Here is a 22,298-nt window from a genome sequence, read left to right on the forward strand (position 1 = left end):
AATAAGAATTTGTTCTTAACTGACTTGCCTAGTTAAATAAAGGTAAAATAAAAAAATAAAAAGACAAAGGAGCTGATCGTGGACTACAGGAAAAGGCGGGCCAAACAGGCCCCCATTAACATTAATGGGGCTGTAGTGGAGTAGGTTGAGAGTTCCTTGGTGTCCACATCACCAACAAACTATCATGGTCCAAACACACCAAGACAGTCGTGAAGAGGGCAAGACAAAACATTTTCCCCCTCAGGAGACTGAAAAGATTTGGCATGGGTCCCCAGTGTCAAGAAGCAGTGCGGCGTGGTTGGGTTGTGTCACATGGCTCTCGACCTTCGCCTCTCCCGAGCCCGTATGGGAGCTGCAGCGATGAGACAAGACTGTAACTACTACCAATTGGATACCACGAAATTGGGGAGGAAAAAAGGGGTAAAATAATAAATAAATAAATATTTTATTAACTCTTCTTGAACTGCATTGTTGGTTAAGGGCTTGTAAGTAAGCATTTCACCGTAAGGTATACACTTGTTGTTTTCAGCGCATGTGACAAATAAAGTTTGATTTGATTTGCATGGGATACATATTGGCTTGTAGAGAGAAAGCTATTCTACCTGTCTCCGCTAAAGTTAGGTGTGAAATACTCAGTAGGGTCTCTACTAACCACATATGATTCGTTTTAGAGGGAGACTGTGTTGCACGGCCTGCTGCTGGCATTTCACTCCACCCTCGACATTGTCCCCACTGCAATACATTACACTGTAAGAGACTGTACAAATATACAGTGCATTTGGCAAGTATTCAGAGCCCTTCCCTTTTCCCACATTTTGTTACGTTACAGCCTTGTTATAAAATGAATTAAGTGGTTATTCCTCATCAATCTACACACAGTACCCGCCCCAACAGGTCCACAGACGACACAATCGCCATCACACTGCACACTGCCATATCCCATCTGGACAAAAATAATACCTATGTAAGAATGCTGTTCATTGACTACAGCTCAGCATTCAACACCATAGTACCTTCCAAGCTCATCATCAAGCTGGAGGCCCTGGGTCTCAACCCCGTCCTGTGCAACTGGGTCCTGGACTTCCTGACGGGCCGCCCCCCAAGTGGTGAAGGTAGGAAACAACATCTCCACTTCGCTGACCCTCAACGCTGGGGACCCACAAGGGTGCGTGCTCAGCCCCCTCCTGTACTCCCTGTTCACCCACGACTGCGTGGCCATGCACGCCTCCAACTCAATCATCAAGTTTGCAGACGACACAACAGTAGTGGGCTTGATCACCAACAATGACGAGACAGCCTACAGGGAGGAAGTGAAGGTACTCGGAGTGTGGTGTCAGGAAAACAACCTCTCATTCAACGTCAACAAAGCAATGGAGATGATTGTGGACTTCAGGAAACAGCAGAGGGAGCACCCCTCTATATCCACATCGAAAGAACAGTAGGGAAGGTGGAAAGTTTTAAAGTTCCTCGGCGTACACATCACAGACAAACTGGAATGGTCCACTCACACAGACAGTGTGGTGAAGAAGACGCAACAGCGCCTCTTCAACCTCAGGAGGCTGAAGAAATTTGGCTTGTCACCCAAAACCCTGACAAACTTTTACAGATACACAATTGAGAGCATCGGGCTGTATCACAGCCTTGTATGGCAACAGCACCGCCCTCAACCGCAAGGTTCTCCAGAGGATGGTGCCGTCTGCACAACGCATCACCGGGGGCAAACTACCTGCCCTCCATGACACCTACAGCACTCGATGTCACAGGAGGGCCAAAAAGATTAAAGGACATCAACCACCCAAGCCACTGCCTGTTCACACCACTACCATCCACAAGGCTACCATCCAGAAGGCGAGGTCAAAGCTGGGACCGAGAGACTGAAAAACAGCTTCTATCTCAAGGTCACCAGACTGCTAAACAGCAATCACTAACTCTGAGAGGCTGCTACCAGCATTGAGACCCAATCACTGGCCACTTTAATAAATGGATAACTAGTCACTTTATACAATGCACTCTAAATAATGCAACTTTAATAATGTTTACATATCTTACATTACGCATATCACATGTATATACTGTATTTTATACCATCTATTGCACCTTGCCTATGCCACTCAGCCATCGCTCATCCATATACTTACATGTACATATTCTCATTCACCCCTTTAGATTTGTGTGTATTAGGTAGTTGTTGGGGAATTGTTAGTTGTTAGACTACTTGTTAGATTTTACTGCACTGTCGGAACTATAAGCACAAGCACTTCGCTACACTCGCATTAACATCTGCTAACCATGTGTATGTGACAAATACAATTTGATTTGATTTGAATACCCCATAATGACAAAGCGAAAACAGGTTTTTTGAATTCTTTGCAAATTTATATAGAATAAAATAAATACCTTATTTACATAAGTATTTCCGATCATTTGCTATGAGACTTGAAATTGAGATCAGGTGCATCCTGTTTCCATTGATCATCCTTGAGGTGTTTCTGCAACTTGATTGGAGTCCACCTATGGTAAATTCAATTAATTGGACATGATTTGGAAAGGCACACACCTGTCTATATAAGGTCCCACAGTTGACAGTGCATGGCATAGCAAAAACCAAGCCATGAGGTAGAAGGAATTGTCAGTAGAGCGCCGAGACAGGATTGTGTTGAGGCACAGATCTGGGAAGGGTACCAAAAAAATTCTGCAGCATTGAAAATCCCCAAGATGGATGCAAGATGGCAGTGGCCTCCATAATTCTTAAATGGAAGAAGTTTGGAACCACCAAGACTCTTCCTAGAGCTGGCCGCCTGGCCAAACTGAGCAATCGGGGGAGAAGGGACTTGGTCAAGGAGGTGACCAAGAACCCGATGGCCATTCTGACAGAGCTCCAGAGTTCCTCTGTGGAGATGGGAGAACCATCCAGAAGGACAACCATTTCTGCAGCACTCCACCAATCAGGCCTTTATGGTAGAGTGGTCGGACGTAAGCCACTCCTCAGTAAAAGGCATATGACAGCCCACTTGGAGTTTTCCAAAAGGCACCTAAAGGACTCTCAGACCATGAGAAACAAAATTCTCTGGTCTGATGAAACCAAGATTGAACTCTTTGGCCTGAATGCCAAGTGTCACGTCTGGAGGAAACCTGGCACCATCCCTACGGTAAAGCATGGTGGTGGCAGCATCATGCTGTGGGGATGTTTGTCAGTGGCAGGGACTGGGAGACTAGTCAGGAGAGGGAAAGATGAACGGAGCAAAGTACCAAGAGATCGTTGATTAAAAACCTGCTCCAGAGCGGGGCGAAGGTTCACCTTCCAACAGGACAACGATCCTAAGCACACAGCCAAGACAATGCAGGAGTGGCTTCGGGAAAAGTCTCTGAATGTCGTTGAGTGGCCCAGCCAGAGCCCGGACTTGAACCCGATCGAACATCTCTGGAGAGAACTGAAAAAAGCTGTGCAGCGACGCTCCCCATCCAACTTGACAGAGCATGAGGATCTGCAGAGCAGAATGTGAGAAAGTCCCCAAATACAAGTGTGCCGAACTTGTTGTCATACCCAAGAAGACTCAAGGCAGAGTCAAAGTACAAAGTACTGAGTAAAGGCTCTGAATACTTATCTAAATGTGATATTTCCAGGGGGTTTAAAATACATTTGCAAACTTAAAAAATAAATAAATTGTTTTGTCATTATGGGGTATTGTGTGTAGATTGATGAGGGGAAAAAACAATTTAATCAATTTTAGAACAAGGCTGTAACCTTGTTCTAAAATATATTAAATTGTGTTTTTTTAGAACATTTTTGCAAATACTTTCCAAATGCACTGCAGGTGAGTTTGAACAAAACGCAAGGTCTTTGGCAGTGTTGCTGGACTTTTACTGTGGTTAAACAGCTTAAAATGGGGTGCCTGGACACGATATGGTTAAAATATAGCATTGCGTCATAGGACGCATTGTTATACCAAAAATATACAGTACAATATGTTTGTCACGTCCTGACCAGTAAGGGGTCATTTTGTTATTATAGTATGGTCAGGACGTGGCAGGAGTGTGTTTGATTTATGTGTCTTGGGGTTTTGGGTAATGTTCTATGTTGTCTATTTCTATGTTTGAATGTCTATTTAGTCTATTTCTATGTTCAGGTTTGGTTTGGCCTTCAATTGGAAGCAGCTGTTCTTCGTTGCTCCTAATTGGAGGCCATATTTAAGTAGGGGGTTTTTGTCACTGTTTTTGTGGGTAGTTGTTCCATGTATAGCTGTGTAGCCTTACAGGACTGTTTTTCGTCGTCGTCGTCGTCGTCGTCGTCGTCGTCGTCGTCGTCGTCGTCGTCGTCGTCGTCGTCGTCGTCATTTTTGTTAAGTGTTCACGTTTATTAAAATAAAAGAAGATGAGCACTGCACCCGCTGCGACTTGGTCCACTTTTTACGACGCACCTGACAATGTTTATTCGAAAAGTCAAGAGAGCTGCAATTACATTTGGTCCAAAAAAGCACTTTATTCATAACAAATATCGCTCGTATGTTGATTTTGTCCTCCCACACCAGACGCGATCAGGACACGCAGGTTGAAATATCAAAACAAACTCTGAACCAAATATATTAATTTGGGGACAGGTTGAAAAGCAATAAACATTTATGGCAATTTAGCTAGCTAGCTTGCTGTTGCTAGCTAATTTGTCCTGGCATATAAACATTGTGTTGTTATTTTTCCTGAAATGCACAAGTGTAACGCCTGCTTCCAACTCACTCCCAAAGACGTAGATCCCCTGAACGTAGCTCACTTTCCAGCCCACTTTCCAGCTCACTCCCCAGATTCCAATCACCTTAATTCCAATCACCTGTATGTCATCATCCCACACTATTTAGTTCAGTTCAGTGCACCCCTTCACTGTGAGGTATTGTTTGTTTTGTGACACACTTCTCTTCGGAGCCCTGTTTTTCCCCGTAATCTACTCCTTCCGTGTTTGATAGTTGTTGCCTGCCTCACTAATGACGCCTTTTGCCTATTCCCTGCCTGTACTTCAGCCTATCGGATTTCCTGTTATCGACCTATTGCCTGATCTCCGGGACTACGTTACTAGCCTTTTCCCTGCCTGTACTGTTGTACTTCTGCCTGACTCTGGACCCAGCTACCTGTCTCCTCCTGTGGTCCTTACAATAATCACCTGCTGCGCCCTGCACTTGAAACCAGTTCTCGGTCTCCCATTGTGTTCATTACAGAACACCTCACCAAAATCGGCAGATGGATTCAGCGGAGGAGCAGCTACATCTAGCCCGACAGGAGGAACGAATCGATGAACTCTGCGACCTCCTTTGCCATTCCATTCCTGCTTCACCAACATCAGGTGCCACAGCATCTCCCCCCATATCCATGCCTAATAAATACGACGGCTCCCCAGGGAAATGTCAAGGATTTCTCATGCAGTGTAACCTGTACATAGACCATCACCCCGCTGACTTCACCTCTGTCAAACACAGGGGGACTTCGTCATTTCCCTACTCACAGGCAAAGCTCTGGATTGGGTCACAGCCCTGTGACCTGCTCAAAGTTCTGATCTATCCTCTGAATTGCATTTCCACGCCCTCTTCAAGGAAGTGTTCGACCATTCAGTTTCTAGTCGTCACACCGGGGACCTGTTATGTGAGCTGCGACAGGGCCGTCGCTCCACCACTGAGTATGCCCTTGAGTTCCGCACCATGGCTGCCGGCAGTGGATGGAGTGAACCAGCTCTCCCTACAGTCTACCGGAGGGGTCTTAAATCGGGAGTTACAGACCGAACTGGCCTGCAGAGGAGATTTAACAGACCTAAACCAATACAACCGGATGTCCATATCCATTGGCAACCTACTGGTGGACAGCAGACCTATACAGTCGCCCATGGCCTGCGAATTTTCCACGCCCTTCTCTCGTCCACCATTTTCCAATAGCCCCGAACCCATGCAACTTGGCCGCCCAACTCTCACGCCTGCCGAGAGACATCGGAGGATACGTGAAAACATGTGCCTCTATTGTGGAAAGAGTAACCCCCTACTCAATAGCTGTCCGATTTCCCCCCCCACGAAGGGATGACCACAACCCCTCCACTTCCACCCGGGTAAAGTGGCGATAGAAGTTGGCGTACCCCAGGAAACGTTGCAGCTGCACCCTGGAAGTAGGCTGGGGCCAATCCACCACTACAGACAACGAAGTAGCAACAGTTTATTAAATCGAACAGTAGCAGGCAAAAGGCAGGTCAAGTGCAGGCAGAGGTCAGTAATCCAGATAGGTGGGGCAAAGGTACAGGATGGCAGGCAGGCAGGCTCAGGCTCAGGGTCAGGGCAGGCAAAGGTCAGTAATCCAGAAAGGTGGGGCAAAGGTACAGGACGGCAGAATGGTCAACACCGGGAAAACTAGGAAACATCGAGAGACAGGCGCAGAGGGAAAACCGCTGGTAGACTTGACGAAACAAAACGAACTGGCAACAGACAAACAGAGAACACAGGTATAAATGCACAGGGGATAATGGGGAAGATGGGCGACACCTGGAGGGGGGTGGAGACAATCACAAAGACCGGTGAAACAGATCAGGGTGTGACAGTTACAGCCTACATTTAAAATAGATTAAATTGAGATTCTGTCCCACTAATCTACACACAATACCCCATAATGTCAAAGTGTAGTTTTGTTTCTACATTTTTTAAAGAAATTAATACAAAATGAAAAGCTGAAATGTCTTGAGTAAATACATATTCAACCCCTTTGTTATGGCAAGCCTAAATAATGTGCTTAACAAATTGCATAAAAAGTTGCATGGACTCATTCTGTGTTCAGTAGTAGTATTAACAGGATTTTTTAATGACTACCCCATCTCTGTACCCTACACATATTGGACTGCAGAGAGAAAAATGTATTACCCGTCTCTGCTAAAGTACTCAATCAATAGTGAATTTCAAGCACAGATTCAACCACGTAGACCAGGGAGGTTTTTCAATGCCTCACAAAGAAGGGCACTGATTGGTAGATGTGTAAAAAAAAATAAGAAAAGCAGACGCTGAATATACTGTACCTTTGAGCATGGTGAAGTTATTAATTACACTTTGAATGGTGTATCAATACACCCAGTCACTACAAAGATACAGGCGTCCTTCCTAACTCAGTTGCAGTAGAGGAAGGAAACTGCTCAGGGATTTCACCATGAGGCCAATGGTGATTTTAAAACCATTAGAGTTTAAATGGTTGTGATATGAGAAAACTGAGGATGGATCAACAACATTGTAGTTACTCCTCAATACTAACCTAAATGACAGAGTGAAAAGAAGGAAGCCTGTACAGAATAAAAAATGTCAAAACATGCATCCTGTTTGCAACAAGGCACTTATTATGTAATACTGCAAGAAATGTGGCAAAGAAATTAACTTTTTGTCCTGAATATAAAGCGTTATGTTTGGGGCAAATCCAACACAACACATCACTGAGTACCACACTTCATATTTTCAAGCATGGTGGTGGCTGCATCATGTTTTGGGTATGCTTGTCATTGGCTAGGGAGTTTGGGGGGGATTAAAAGAAACGGAATACACCTATAAGCACAGGCAAAGTCCTAGAGGAAAACCTGGTTCAGTCTGCTTTCCAAGAGACACTAAGAGATAAATTCACCTTTCAGCAGGGCAACAACCTAAAACACAAGGCCAAATATACACTGGAGTTGCTTACATTGAATGTTCCTGGGTGGCCTAGTTAAAGTTTTGACCTAAATCGGCTTGAAAATATATGGCAAGACTTGAAAACGGCTGTCTAGCAATGATCAACAATCAACTTGACAGAGCTTGAAGATTTTCTTTTAAATGGGCAAATATTGTACAATCCAGGTGTGCAAAGCTCTTAGAGACTCATCTGTAAACGCCGCCAAAGGTGCTTCCACAAAGTATTGACTGAGGAGTGTGAATACTTATGTAAATGAGATTATTTATTTATTTTTTTCAAAGAATGTACAAAAATTTATAAAAACACGTTTCCACTTTTTCATTATGGGGTATTGTGTGTAGATCGGTGAGAAAAAAAATATTTAATCAATTTTGAATTCAGGCTGTAACACAACAAAACGTGAAATAAGTCAAGGGATATGAATAATTTCTGAAGGCAATGTAGTGTCCAGGCACCCCATTTTAAGCTGTTTGACCACTGTAAAAGGCCAGCAACACTCTGTATTATTCAGAGCCCCATGAAATGATACCATATATAGATCATAGAGACCCTATTGAGTTCTCCTTACCCCACTTTTACGTTGGCACAAATAATAGTTTTTTCTCTATAAGCCAATATGTAATGCATACACAGTAGTGGAGGCTGCTGAGGGGAGGACAGCTCATAATAATGTCTAGAACGTTCCAGTTTATATTATTAGCAGTCCTACCTTCAGCAGTCTCCACTAATATACAGTGATTTGACCTCGAAACATGTTTTAAAACCCAAATTTTATGTAAATGTCACCTAAATAGGAACACATATGAATCATTGTTAATGTTTAGACATGCATTTTTCATACATTAATAAATACAGGTTAATGACACTTTTCTACTATTACGTGGGGGACTTTTATTTTGACCATTTCTGACGTTCCGTGACCCGGAAGTACTTCTTTAATGTTGTTGACGAGTCAACGTTAAAAACAAAGTCTCTGCAAGATAGTGTAATTTTTCAAGTAAACTAACGTTTCTAGTGATTAGAAACAAAGGGAGAACGTAAGTAGAACATTCTGGTACTTAAGTATTCGACATGTCAATGCACTTAGCTGGAGGTTTACAAGCAATAGTATTTGTGTAATACATTTAAAAAAAAATCGTTTGCAGTGGTTAGCGAACGTTAGCTAATATTGATTTGGTTAAAACTAACAACTTAGTTATGTACCTAACGACTATCTCAAATGTGCCTTATCAGAGAACTACACCCATGTTGGTGGCCTAGGTAGTTAGCAAGCTAGCTTGTCTTGCATTCCTCGTGCTTGTCTGTTAGCTAACTAACGCTAATGACGTGCTGTAACGTTAGACACTCTCGCTGTCGTGCCTATATACACTGCTCAAAAAAATAAAGGGAACACTTAAACAACACAATGTAACTCCAAGTCAATCTGTGAAATCAAACTGTCCACTTAGGAAGCAACATTGATTGACAATACATTTCACATGCTGTTGTGCAAATGGAATAGACAACAGGTGGAAATTATAGGCAATTAACAAGACACCCCCAATAAAGGAGTGGTTCTGCAGGTGGGGACCACAGACCACTTCTCAGTTCCTATGCTTCCTGGCTGATGTTTTGGTCACTTTTGAATGCTGGCGGTGCTTTCACTCTAGTGGTAACATGAGACGGAGTCTACAACCCACACAAGTGGCTCAGGTAGTGCAGCTCATCCAGGATGGCACATCAATGCGAGCTGTGGCAAGAAGGTTTGCTGTGTCTGTCAGCGTAGTGTCCAGAGCATGGAGGCGCTACCAGGAGACAGGCCAGTACATCAGGAGATGTGGAGGAGGCCAACAACCCAGCAGCAGGACCGCTACCTCCGCCTTTGTGCAGGGAGGAGCAGGAGAAGCGCTGCCAGAGCCCTGCAAAATGACCTCCAGCAGGCCACAAATGTGCATGTGTCTGCTCAAACGGTCAGAAACAGACTCCATGAGGGTGGTATGAGGGCCCGACGTCCACAGGTGGGGGTTGTGCTTACAGCCCAACACCGTGCAGGACGTTTGGCATTTGCCAGAGAACACCAAGATTGGCAAATCCGCCACCGGCGCCCTGTGCTCTTCACAGATGAAAGCAGGTTCACACTGAGCACGTGACAGATGTGACAGAGTCTGGAGACGCCGTGGAGAACGTTCTGCTGCCTGCAACATCCTCCAGCATGACCGGTTTGGCGGTGGGTCAGTCATGGTGTGGGGTGGCATTTCTTTGGGGGGCCGTACAGCCCTCCATGTGCTCGCCAGAGGTAGCCTGACTGCCATTAGGTACCGAGATGAGATCCTCAGACTCCTTGTGAGACCATATGCTGGTGCGGTTGGCCCTGGGTTCCTCCTAATGCAAGACAATGCTAGACCTCATGTGGCTGGAGTGTGTCAGCAGTTCCTGCAAGAGGAAGGCATTGATGCTATGGACTGGCCCGCCCGTTCCCCAGACCTGAATCCAATTGAGCACATCTGGGACATCATGTCTCGCTCCATCCACCAACGCCACGTTGCACCACAGACTGTCCAGGAGTTGGCGGATGCTTTAGTCCAGGTCTGGGAGGAGATCCCTCAGGAGACCATCCGCCACCTCATCAGGAGCATGCCCAGGCGTTGTAGGGAGGTCATACAGGCACATGGAGGCCACACACACTACTGAGCCTCATTTTGACTTGTTTTAAGGACATTACATCAAAGTTGGATCAGCCTGTAGTGTGGTTTTCCACTTTAATTTTGAGTGTGACTCCAAATCCAGACCTCCATGGGTTGATAAATTGGATTTCCATTGTAAAGAAAAAAGTATTTAATAAGATTATTTCTTTCATTCAGATCTAGGATGTGTTGTTTAAGTGTTCCCTTTATTTTTTTGAGCTGTATGTATGTATGTATGTATGTGTGTGTGTGTGTGTGTGTATATATATATATATATATATATATATATATATATATATATATATATATTATATGTGTATATATCTGTTGGTGGCAAGAATTTTATATAATTTTAAATGTAAAAACTCTAAGTGTTGAACCAGGTGTTTTCTTTTTTTTTGTACCAGTTCGTTTATGGCGCAGCTGTCAACATTGTTGTCCTCAAATTAAACTTTTATATATATATATATATATATAGAGGAGGCCAAGATGGCGGCTTGAACAGACGCCAAACAAGTTTACAGTCATTACTGTTACTGTTTTTATTTGTTCAAGATATAAGAACTTTCCTGTGACTGGAATAAGAATTGCATCATTTATTTCGGAATGTCCATGCGAAGTCGTGACAAAAAAAGAAAGGACGAAGCTAGCCGTTCTATTGCTAATCAACAAGAGAGAAACGTGCTTATAGACAACTGCCATAACTACGCTTGCCCTATGGATAATATCATGCTTTCGAATGCTGTTGAAGATGACGAATTCCCCCCCTTTACCGGTTACGCCGTGCAAACCTCCACCCTCCAAAAAACCCAACATGAACTCTGGCATCGTGGCTACCCTCTCCATACTCATCAACTCCAGGTCTGACGCCATTGAGAAAATGGTAGGCGTGACCACCATGGTTTTCGAAGGCTTGAAAAAGACTGGAGTTTGCATGTGGTGACATCAAAGATGTGAAAATGAGAGTGGCAAAAGTGTGGAAAATAATAACAATGTCTACCATAGACATCTCACTGATCTGGAACAATACACAAGAAGATGGAACCTGAGACTCTACGGCTTGCCAGAGGTGGAGAATGAGGATGTGCGAGCAGTGGCGGTTCTAGACCATTTCAACTGGGGGTGCCAAGCTGGGGCCAGTTGCACTGTTAGAGGGGCCAGTTACATTAGACGTTATTGTTGTCATATCGTTTTCTTCACTGCATTGCAGGCATTAGCAGGCAAAAGACCATGTTCCGCGTTGCCACTGTCTAATTTTATTAATTTTATTTATTTCACCTTTATTTAACCAGGTAGGCAAGTTGAGAACAAGTTCTCATTTACAATTGCGACCTGGCCAAGATAAAGCAAAGCAGTTCGACACATACAACAACACAGAGTTACACATGGAGTAAAACAAACATACAGTAGAAAAATAGGTCTATATACAATGTGCGCAAATGAGGTGAGATAAGGGAGGTAAAGGCAAAAAAGGCCATGGTGGCAAAGTAAATACAATATAGCAAGTAAAACACTGGAATGGTAGATTTGTAGTAGAAGAATGTGCAAAGTAGAAATAATGGGGTGCAAAGGAGCTAAATAAATAAATACAGTAGGGGAAGAGGTAGATGTTAGGGCTAAATTATAGTTGGGCTATGTACAGGTGCAGTAATCTCTGAGCTGCTCTGACAGCTGGTGCTTAAAGCTAGTGAGGGAGAAGTGTTTCCAGTTTTAGAGATTTTTGTAGTTCGTTCCAGTCATTGGCAGCAGAGAACTGGAAGGAGAGGCGGCCGAAGGAGGAATTGGCTTTGGGGGTGACCAGAGAGATATACCTGCTGGAGCGTGTGCTACAGGTGGGTGCTGCTATGGTGACCAGCGAGCTGAGATAAGGGGGAACTTTACCTAGCAGGGTCTTGTAGATGACCTGGAGCCAGTGGGATTGGCGACGAGTATGAAGCGAGGGCCAGCCAAAGAGAGCGTGCAGGTTGCAGTGGTGGGTAGTATATGGGCCTTTGGTGACAAAACGGATGGCACTGTGATAGACTGCATCCAGTTTATTGAGTAGGGTATTGAAGGCTATTTTATAAATGACATCGCCGAAGTCGAGGATCGGTAGGATGGTCAGTTTTACGAGGGTATATTTGGCAGCATGGGTGAAGGATGCTTTGTTGCGAAATAGGAAGCCAATTCTAGATGTAATTTTGGATTGGAGATGTTTGATGTGAGTCTGGAAGGAGAGTTTACAGTCTAACCAGACACCTAGGTATTTGTAGTTGTCCACATATTCTAAGTCAGAACCGTCCAGGGTAGTGATGCTGGACGGGCGGGCAGGTGCGGGCAGCGATCGGTTGAAGAGCATGCATTTAGTTTTACTTGTATTTAAGAGCAGTTGGAGGCCACGGAAAGAGAGTTGTATGGCATTGAAGCTCGTCTGGAGGGTTGTTAACAGTGTCCAAAGAAGGGCCAGAAGTATACAGAATGGTGTCGTCTGCGTAGAGGTGGATCAGAGACTCACCAGCAGCAAGAGCGACATCATTGACGTATACAGAGAAAAGAGTTGGCCCAAGAATTGAACCCTGTGGCACCCCCATAGAGACTGCCAGAGGCCCGGACAACAGGCCATCCGATTTGACACGTTGAACTCTATCAGAGAAGTAGTTGGAGGACCAGGCGAGGCAATCATTTGAGAAACCAAGACTACTGAGTCTGCCGATGAGGATGTGGTGATTGACAGAGTCGAAAGCCTTGGCCAGGTCAATGAATATGGCAGCACAGTATCAAATCAAATGTATTTATATAGCCCTTCTTACATCAGCTGATATCTCAAAGTGCTGTACAGAAACCCAGCCTAAAACCCCAAACAGCAAGCAATGCAGGTGTAGAAGCACGGTGGCTAGGAAAAACTCCCTAGAAAGGCCAAAACCTAGGAAGAAACCTAGAGAGGAACCAGGCTATGAGGGGTGGCCAGTCCTCTTCTGGCTGTGCCGGGTGGAGATTATAACAGCACATGGCCTAGATGTTCAAATGTTCATAAATGACCAGCATGGTCAAATAATAATAATCATAGTAGTTGTCGAGGGTGCAGCAAGTCAGTAACACAAGAGTAAGTGTCAGTTGGCTTTTTCATTCTCGATCTGTGAGAGTATCTCTACCGCTCCTGCTGTCTCTAGAGAGTTGAAAACAGCAGGTCTGGGACAGGTAGCATGTTCGGTGAATAGGTCAGGGTTCCAGCAGGTCTGGGACAGGTAGCACGTCCGGTTAACAAGTCAGGGTTCCATAGCTGCAGGCAGAACAGTTGGAACTGGAGCAGCAGCACGGCCAGGTGAACTGGGGACAGCAAGGAGTCATCAAGCCAGGTAGTCCTGAGGCATGGTCCTAGGGCTCAGGTCCACCGAGAGAAAGAAAGAGAGAGAATTAGAGAGAGCATATTTAAATTTACACAGGACACTGGAAAAGACAAGAGAAATACTCCAGATGTGACAGACTGACCCTAGCCCCCCGACACATAAACTACTGCAGCATAAATACTGGAGGCTGAGACAGGAGGGGTCAGGAGACACTGTGGCCCCATCCGATGAAACCCCCGGACAGGGCCAAACAGGTAGGTTTCTTATCGATGGCAGTTACGATATCGTTTAGGACCTTGAGCGTGGCTGACGTGCACCCATGACCAGCTCTGAAACCAGATTGCATAGCGGAGAAGGTGCGGTGGGATTCGAAATGGTCAGTAATCTGTTGACTTGGCTTTCGAAGACCTTAGAAAGGCAGGGTAGGATAGATATAGGTCTGTAGCAGTTTGGGTCAAGAGTGTCCCCCCCCCCCCCTTTGAAGAGGGGGATGACCGCAGCTGCTTTCCAATCTTTGGGAATCTCAGACGACACGAAAGACTTTGAACAGGCTAGTAATAGGGGTTGCAACAATTTCGGCAGATAGTTTTAGAAAGAAAGGGTCCAGATTGTCTAGCCCGGCTGATTTGAACGGGTACAGATTTTGCAGCTCTTTCAGAACATCAGCTGACTGGATTTGGGAGAAGGAGAAATGGGGAAGGGTTGGGCGAGTAGCTGTGGGGGGTGCAGTGCTGTTGACCACGGTAGGGGTAGCCATGTGGAAAGCATGGCCAGCCGTAGAAAAATGCTTATTGAAATGTTCAATTATAGTGGATTTATCGGTGGTGACAGAGTTTCCTATCCTCAGTGCAGTGGGCAGCTGGGAGGAGGAGTTCTTGTTCTCCGTGGACTTTACAATGTCCCAGAACGTTTTTGAGTTTGTGTTGCAGGAAGCAAATTTCTGCTTGATAAAGCTAGCCTTGGCTTTTCTAACTGTCTGTGTATATTGGTTTCTAACTTCCCTGAAAAGTTGCATATCAGGGGGCTGTTCGATGCTAATGCAGAACGCCACAGGATGTTTTTGTGTTGGTTAAGGGCAGTCAGGTCTGGAGAGAACCAAGGGCTATATCTCTTCCTGGTTCTAAATTTCTTGAATGGGGCATGCTTATTTAAGATGGAGAGGAAGGCATTTAACCTCTCTGGGCTAGGCGGGACGAATTCGTCCCAACTACGTAACAGCCAGTTGAATCCTGTGGCGCGATTTTCAAAACCTTTGAAATGCTATTACTTCAATTTCTCAAACATATGACTATTTTACAGCTATTTAAAGACAAGACTCTCGTTAATCTAACCACACTGTCCGATTTCAAAAAGGCTTTACAACGAAAGCAAAACATTAGATTATGTCAGCAGAGTACCAAGCCAGAAATAATCAGACACCCATTTTTCAAGCTAGCATATAATGTCACAAAAACCCAGAAGACAGCTAAATGCAGCACTAACCTTTGATGATCTTCATCAGATGACAACCCTAGGACATTATGTTATACAATACATGCATGTTTTGTTCAATCAAGTTCATATTTATATAAAAAACCAGCTTTTTACATTAGCATGTGATGTTCAGAACTAGCATACCCCCCGCAAACTTCCGGGGAATTTGCTAACAATTTACTAAATTACTCACGATAAACGTTCACAAAAAGCATAACAATTATTTTAAGAATTATAGATACAGAACTCCTCTATTCACTCGATATGTCCGATTTTAAAATAGCTTTTTGGTGAAAGCACATTTTGCAATATTCTAAGTACATAGCCCAGGCATCACGGGCTAGCTATTTAGACACCCGGCAAGTTTAGCACTCACCAATATCAGATTTACTATTATAAAAGTTTGATTACCTTTTGTTGTCTTTGTCAGAATGCACACCCAGGACTGCTACTTCAATAACAAATGTTGGTTTGGTCCAAAATAATCCATCGTTATATCCGAATAGCGGCGTTTTGTTCGTGCGTCCCAGACACTATCTGAAATGGTAAATCAGGGTCGCGCACATGGCGCAATTCGTGACAAAAAAAATCTAAATATTCCATTACCGTACTTCGAAGCATGTCAACCGCTGTTTAAAATCCATTTTTATGCCATTTTTCTCGTAAAAAAGCGATAATATTCCGACCGGGAATGTCCATTTAGCTAAACAGAGGAAAGTAAACAAAGCTTTCGGTCGACGCGGGCACGAGCCTGAGTCTCACAGTACTGTAACCAGCCACTACCCAAACGCTCTACTTTTTTTTCAGCCAGAGCCTGCAAAGCCACGATTCAGCTTTTTACCGCCTTCTGAGACCCTATGGCAGCCGTAGGAAGTGTCACGGGACAGCTAAGATCCTCACTCTTCAATAAACAGAGACAAGAAGAACGACACCTTGTCAGACAGGCCACTTCCTGCATGAAACCTTCTCAGTTTTTTGCCTGCCAAATGAGTTCTGTTATACTCACAGACACCATTCAAACAGTTTTAGAAACTTTAGGGTGTTTTCTATCCATATGTAATAAGTATATGCATATTCTAGTTACTGGGTAGGAGTGGTAACCAGATTAAATCGGGTACGTTTTTTATCCGGCGGTGTAAATACTGCCCCCTAGCCCTAACAGGTTAAAAAAAATAAAAAATAACCAGGCATCCTCTACTGACGGGATGAGGTCAATGTCATTCCAGGATACCCGGGCCAGGTCGATTAGAAAGGCTTGCTTGCTGAAGTGTTTCAGGGTGCGTTTGACAGTGATGAGTGCAGGTCGTTTGACCGCTGACCCATTACGGATGCAGGCAATGAGGCAGTGATCGCTGAGATCTTGGTTGAAAACAGCAGAGGTGTATTTAGAGGGCAAGTTGGTTAGGATGATATCTATGAGGGTGCCCGTGTTTACGGCTTTGGGGTGGTACCTGCTAGGTTAATTGATAATTTGTGTGAGATTGAGGGCATCAAGCTTAGATTGTAGGATGGCTGGGGTGTTAAGCATGTCCCAGTTTAGGTCACCTAGCAGCACGAGCTCTGAAGATAGATGGGGGGCAATCAGTTCACATATAGTGTCCAGAGCACAGCTGGGGGCAGAGGGTGGTCTATAGCAGGCGGCAACGATGAGAGACTTGTTTTTAGAAAGGTGGATTTTTAAAATGAGAAGTTCAAATTGTTTGGGTACAGACCTGGATAGTTGGACAGCAGGCTATCGCTGCAATAGATTGCAACACCGCCCCCTTTGGCCGTTCTATCTTGTCTCAAAATGTTGTAGTTAGTGATGAAGATTTCAGACACGGCTAGGACATCCGGGTTGGCAGAGTGTGCTAAAGCAGTGAATAAAACAAACTTAGGGAGGAGGCTTCTAATGTTAACATGCAATAAACCAAGGCTATTACGGTTACAGAAGTCATCAAAAGAGAGCGCCTGGGGAATAGGAGTGGAGCTAGGCACTGCAGGGCCTCGATTCACCTCTACATCACCAGAGGAACAGAGGAGGAGTAGGATAAGGGTACGCCTAAAAGCTATGAGAATTGGACGTGTGTAAAAAAAGAACGATAGCAAAAATGTGTTATGTAAAAATTATTTCATACTCCACATTTAGGGGGGCCACGGGGGTCCAAAATTGTTGTCACAGGGGCACTGGACCCCCCCCACCCCCCCCACCAGAACTGCTAGTGTGTGCGAGGAGAGGCTATCCGCATCTGCCAAGAAGTTATGCCTGCAGAGAAGAACAAAGTTGGTGATACCATCGACGTTGTGCATTGCCTCGGCAAGAAGCAACAGCAAAACGATTCAAGACCAAGGGGTATCGTCACTGCCAGATTATACAAGGATGCTGTCTGGAAAGCTGCTAGCAAGAATGCCTTCCTTCAGAGCCACGGTATGCATTTCGCCGAGCATCTCAGCCCGGAGGACATAGAAAGAAGGAACAAGTTGTGGCCAACGATCAAGAAAGTACGAAATGAGGGAAAAGCTGCTTACTTCGGAGGACGAGGCTTAGTCAACGGTTCAGAAATCCACAATCCTCTCTAAAATCTCACCAGAAGGAACAGATTGATGGTTTCGGCCATGGTATTCTCATTTTCCTTGTATTGTTTAACGTTACCTAACAAGCATCAGGTGACTATTTTTCGGCATACTCGGGTACTTCAATTTATTAGTTTGGTCTTGTATGAAGAGAAGGCCTATTTTGTTTACAGACTTACGAAGAAGACTGAAAGTTGTATTTATTTTTTATGTATACAGTAACTAAGATACTGTTTTTAAAGAGCATACAGGTCTGCTCTGACTTTACACGGTTGTTCTATTTAGTTATTAATACTTATTTCCAAGTGAAAAAGGTCTTAGGAACATGTATATGTAAAACATTTTTTATTCCATTTTCTTATGATCAGTTTTCATATGCACTTAAAATAGTAGGTACCCTTTTATTAAAATTATTATTTTGTATTTTCTCAATAGTTCCTGATTACGCTAAAGAGGGTTTTTAGTCTCTTACAACAAAGAACCGTTGGTTTGGTCTTGAACATAATTTTCAGTTGAGTTGAATTTCAAAAGCCGGACAACATCTAGCTCAGCGTTTATGGAATAAGCTATTTTCACTTAAAGTTTACTTAAATGGTGCAGATTTCGGTTCCTTATCGCGTACGTTCACTGCTCCTACGTTTTTGACTCATCCCACTACAGTTTTATACTTTTATATAATCTTTGTTTCTTTGTCTATAGTTTCTCTTAATGCTAGGGGGTTACGAAACAATGTGAAGCGCAAGGCCGTATTTTTATTTGCTAAACAATTTCGAACAGATTTTAGCTTTTTTCAAGTCTCACTCAATTTCGGCTTGATGCCAACTTCTGGAGGTCACAGTGGGGCAATGATATTTGGCTTTCCCATGGATCTGAACGCTCCGCTGGTGTCAATACAATGACAAATACCTTTGGTAATATTCTTCTCGGAATGTGACCTCTTTGGTCACTTTGTCTTGTGATCAGTTACAATGACATTACGCTCATTATTGTGAACTTCTGCGGGTACAACAGCAAACATGAGAATGATGAGAGTCTTGAATCTATAGAGAAACATATACTTCCATTGGTGATCTACATTTCCGAGTTCATTATTATTGATAGGAGGGGACTTTAACATTACTATAGATAATTCAACTGATAGATGTAGATGGCCCCCAGGTAGGCCAACCAATCAGAATTTGGGTTTAATACTTTTTATGGAAAAGTTTGATCTTACTGATGTATGAGAGAGAGGATTCCTGCCGACAGATCATTCACTTGGAGTAACAAAACAGGTTCCAGACAATCCAGAATAGATTTTTGGCTTATATCCAAATGTATTGATAGTGAGTGTGTTACTACAAATATTTGTACTACTCCCCTCACAGACCATAGGGCCATTTACATTGATATCAAGATATTTACCCCTGATACTAACCTTGGTAGAGCATCCTACTGGAAGCTAAATAGCTCATTATTAAATAATGATATAGTTAAGTTTGAGGTTAAAGATCTGCTTTCACACTTTTGGGAAAGGGCTTGTGAAGAAAAATCTTATTGCAAGAACTGGGAGCTCTTTAAATTTGATGTGTCCAAATACCTTAAATATGGTAGTAATCTTGCTAAGACCAGAAGAGCTGAGGAGGAAAAGGTGATCGTTAAGATAACTTCCCTTTCTCAGAGGCCCCCAGCCAGCCTCTCAGGGGAGGAGAAGATGGAACTGATTGAGTTACAAAATAAACTGGATTTTATATATATATTAAAAGCAGAAGGAGCATTTATTCGATCTAGGAAAAAATGGATTGAGGGAAAACAGAATTCATCCTATTTCTTTAGACTTGAGGAATTTCACTCTACAACAACACTATCGATAAGTTTAACATTGATGGTATTATTATAGATGACCAAAAATTAATCGCTAAATACTGTAGCAATTTTTACAGAAAATTTTATAGCTCTACATACTGTCAGGAATCCACAGATGTTTTTTGACTCACTGAATAATGTTCACTCTATCAGTGATATAGAATCTAAACAGTGTGAACCCATCAAAGATGAAGAGATTATAGTCTATCAAACATCTAAAGAACAATGAAATCACCAGGTGTTGATAGAATTACATCAGAATTTTACAAATTATTTTCTTAACAAGTTGCTCCCTTCATATTTGATGTCTTTTTAGAGAGTATTAAAAACAATATTCTCCCTCCTACAATGAGTTAGGGGTTAATAACACTGATACCTAAGCCTAAAAAAGAAGTGCTGCTCATCGATAACTGGCGTCCAATTTGTCTTCTTAATAATGACTATAAGATATTAGCCTTACTACTTGCAAAAATAATTAAAGAAGTCCTGGATGCAATCATTGAAACACAGTCTGGCTTTATGAGGAACAGACACATTTCTAACAATATCAGACTAGTATTAGACATACTTGACTACTCAGACCTAATAACCAAGGATAGCTTCATATTATTTTTAGATTTTTATAAAGCATTTGACACAGTAGAGCATCAGTTCCTCTTCCACTCCCTTGAGAGACTTGGTTTTGGGGATGTTTTTCTATAAGGCTAATAGACTCTCTATACAAATGGTAACAGCTCTATCAAATTGAAATATGACACCTCACCTAGATTTGAGTTAAAGAGCGGAATTAGGCAAGGTTGTCCCATCTCTCCGTACCTGTTTTTGTTAATCACCCAACTTCTTACAAATTCTTTAAATAATAGTCCTGTACAAGGTATTTCCATAGCTGGTAAAGAAATTCTTATAAGCCAGCTGGCTGGCTGATAATACTACACTTTTTCTGAAAGATGCTAACCAAATTCCCATATCGATCAATGTGATACAATCCTTTTCCAAAGCGTCTGGTCTATATATTTTAATATTAATAAATGTGAACTCATGCCTGTCAAAGATTGTGTGACACCTTCATATTATGGTATTCCAGTAAAAGAAGAACTTACCTATTTAGGCATAACCATTACAAAGAATCAGAAGTCTAGAAGCTTACTAAATTTGAACCTTCTTATTAAAAAAAACAGAAGCTAAATCAATGGCTACAGAGGGACTTATCTTTAAAAGGAAGAGTCCTAATAACCAAGGCTGAAGGTATCTCTAGACTAACATATGGCACTCTATCTTTATATCTTGACAGTAAAATAAGCAAGGAGATAGACCAGATGCTTTTCAACTTTCTGTGGAGAAACCGTACCCATTTCATTAGGAAAACTGTTGTATTGAACACTTATGAGAATGGTGGGCTGAATTTTCTGGATTTACTACCTTAAATAATAACTTTTAAGATCAATTGGCTAAAACAATTCTGAAGAAGACCCACTTCTGTGTAATTTTATTCTGCATCATGTCTTCTCTACTTTTGGTGGCCTTAACTTCATGTTGGTTTGCAATTATAATATTGACAAAGTTCCAGTGAAACTTTCTGCTTTTCATCGGCAGGTTTTCTTGTCATGGTCCTTAATTTGTAAGCAGAATTTTTCTCCACACAGATATTATATATGGAATAATCTGGATAGATTATATAAAAATACTTCTGTTTTTAGAATATTGTTTCCGAAATAATATCCTATTGGTGAGCCAACTGGTAAATGCAAAGGGTCTTTTACTCGGTTATAAGGAATTCTTATCACTTTACAAGGTCCCTGTAACACCTAAAGATTTTGCAATTGTTTTAGATGCCATTCCCTCAGGTGTTACTTTATTATTCAGGAACGTGTCAAGACCTGACACTCAGAGCCTACCTTCCGTTGAACCTGTTGACTCATCGGTAGGAAATATTTGTTTCTCTTTTGGTCCATTCAACAACAGAGCGATACGAACCTTGTTTCAGCAGGATGTTGTATCTATACCTTATGTCATGCCTTATTGGAATGGATTTATTGCTAATATCTGTTGGGAAAAAAGTTTGGATGTTGCCATACACATACCTACTTGTTAACAACATTTTTAAGGAAGTTTCCTTTAAAATTATTCATAAATATTATCCTGACAACCACTATATGAAGAAGTTTAAGGATAACATCAACTCATTGCTCCTTTTGTAATGACCAATCAGAAACAGTGTTGCATCTTTTTTGGCATTGTATTCGTGTAAGAAAACTGTCAAGACATCAGTAGATTTATAATTGAACACATTTGAGGATCTTACACTATTGTGGAGAGATGTACTGTTTGGATTCTTTGCCTATGATAGAAATAAGCTGAAACATTTTTATGTCATTAATTTCATTATTCTTTTGGCAAAATTTCATATTCACAAATGTACATTTACAAACAAAACACCAAATTTTCTTACCCTACAAAAAGAAATTGAACTGTATTTTAAGACAATTAAATACTCTAACAAAAAAGCTGTTAAAATAATAAGTGTATGTATGTCCCTTAAGGTCCTTGTGTAATGTGATATTGTACCCCAATTGTCCTTTTGTATATTATTTATATATACTTGTGTTCCCACATGTACTTCCTATATTGATTTCTTGTTAATAAAATAAAAATTAAACTGGTATATTTTTCTATTTATGCCAGTTCCTTTCAGCCATTTGGGCATGCCTTTTATTTATGTCCAGGATTCGAGATATGTTATACCAGGGGTACTTAAATACTATTTTAGAAG

At 42.4% G+C, this 22,298-nt stretch overlaps 1 protein-coding gene across 1 annotated transcript in view; it reads left to right on the top strand.

Moving 5' to 3' along the window:
• The first annotated feature begins 8,616 nt into the window (after positions 1-8,616).
• The window catches only part of zgc:56095 (Ferritin, lower subunit), a 36,250-nt gene continuing 22,568 nt past the window's right edge, over positions 8,617-22,298 (top strand). Inside the window, 1 exon segment of the mRNA NM_001141424.1 lies at positions 8,617-8,705. The gene's annotated coding sequence lies outside the window, so the exon portion shown is untranslated.

The sequence above is a fragment of the Salmo salar genome, chromosome ssa19, assembly GCF_905237065.1.
Source record: "Salmo salar chromosome ssa19, Ssal_v3.1, whole genome shotgun sequence".
Taxonomy (NCBI): Eukaryota; Metazoa; Chordata; class Actinopteri; order Salmoniformes; family Salmonidae; genus Salmo; species Salmo salar.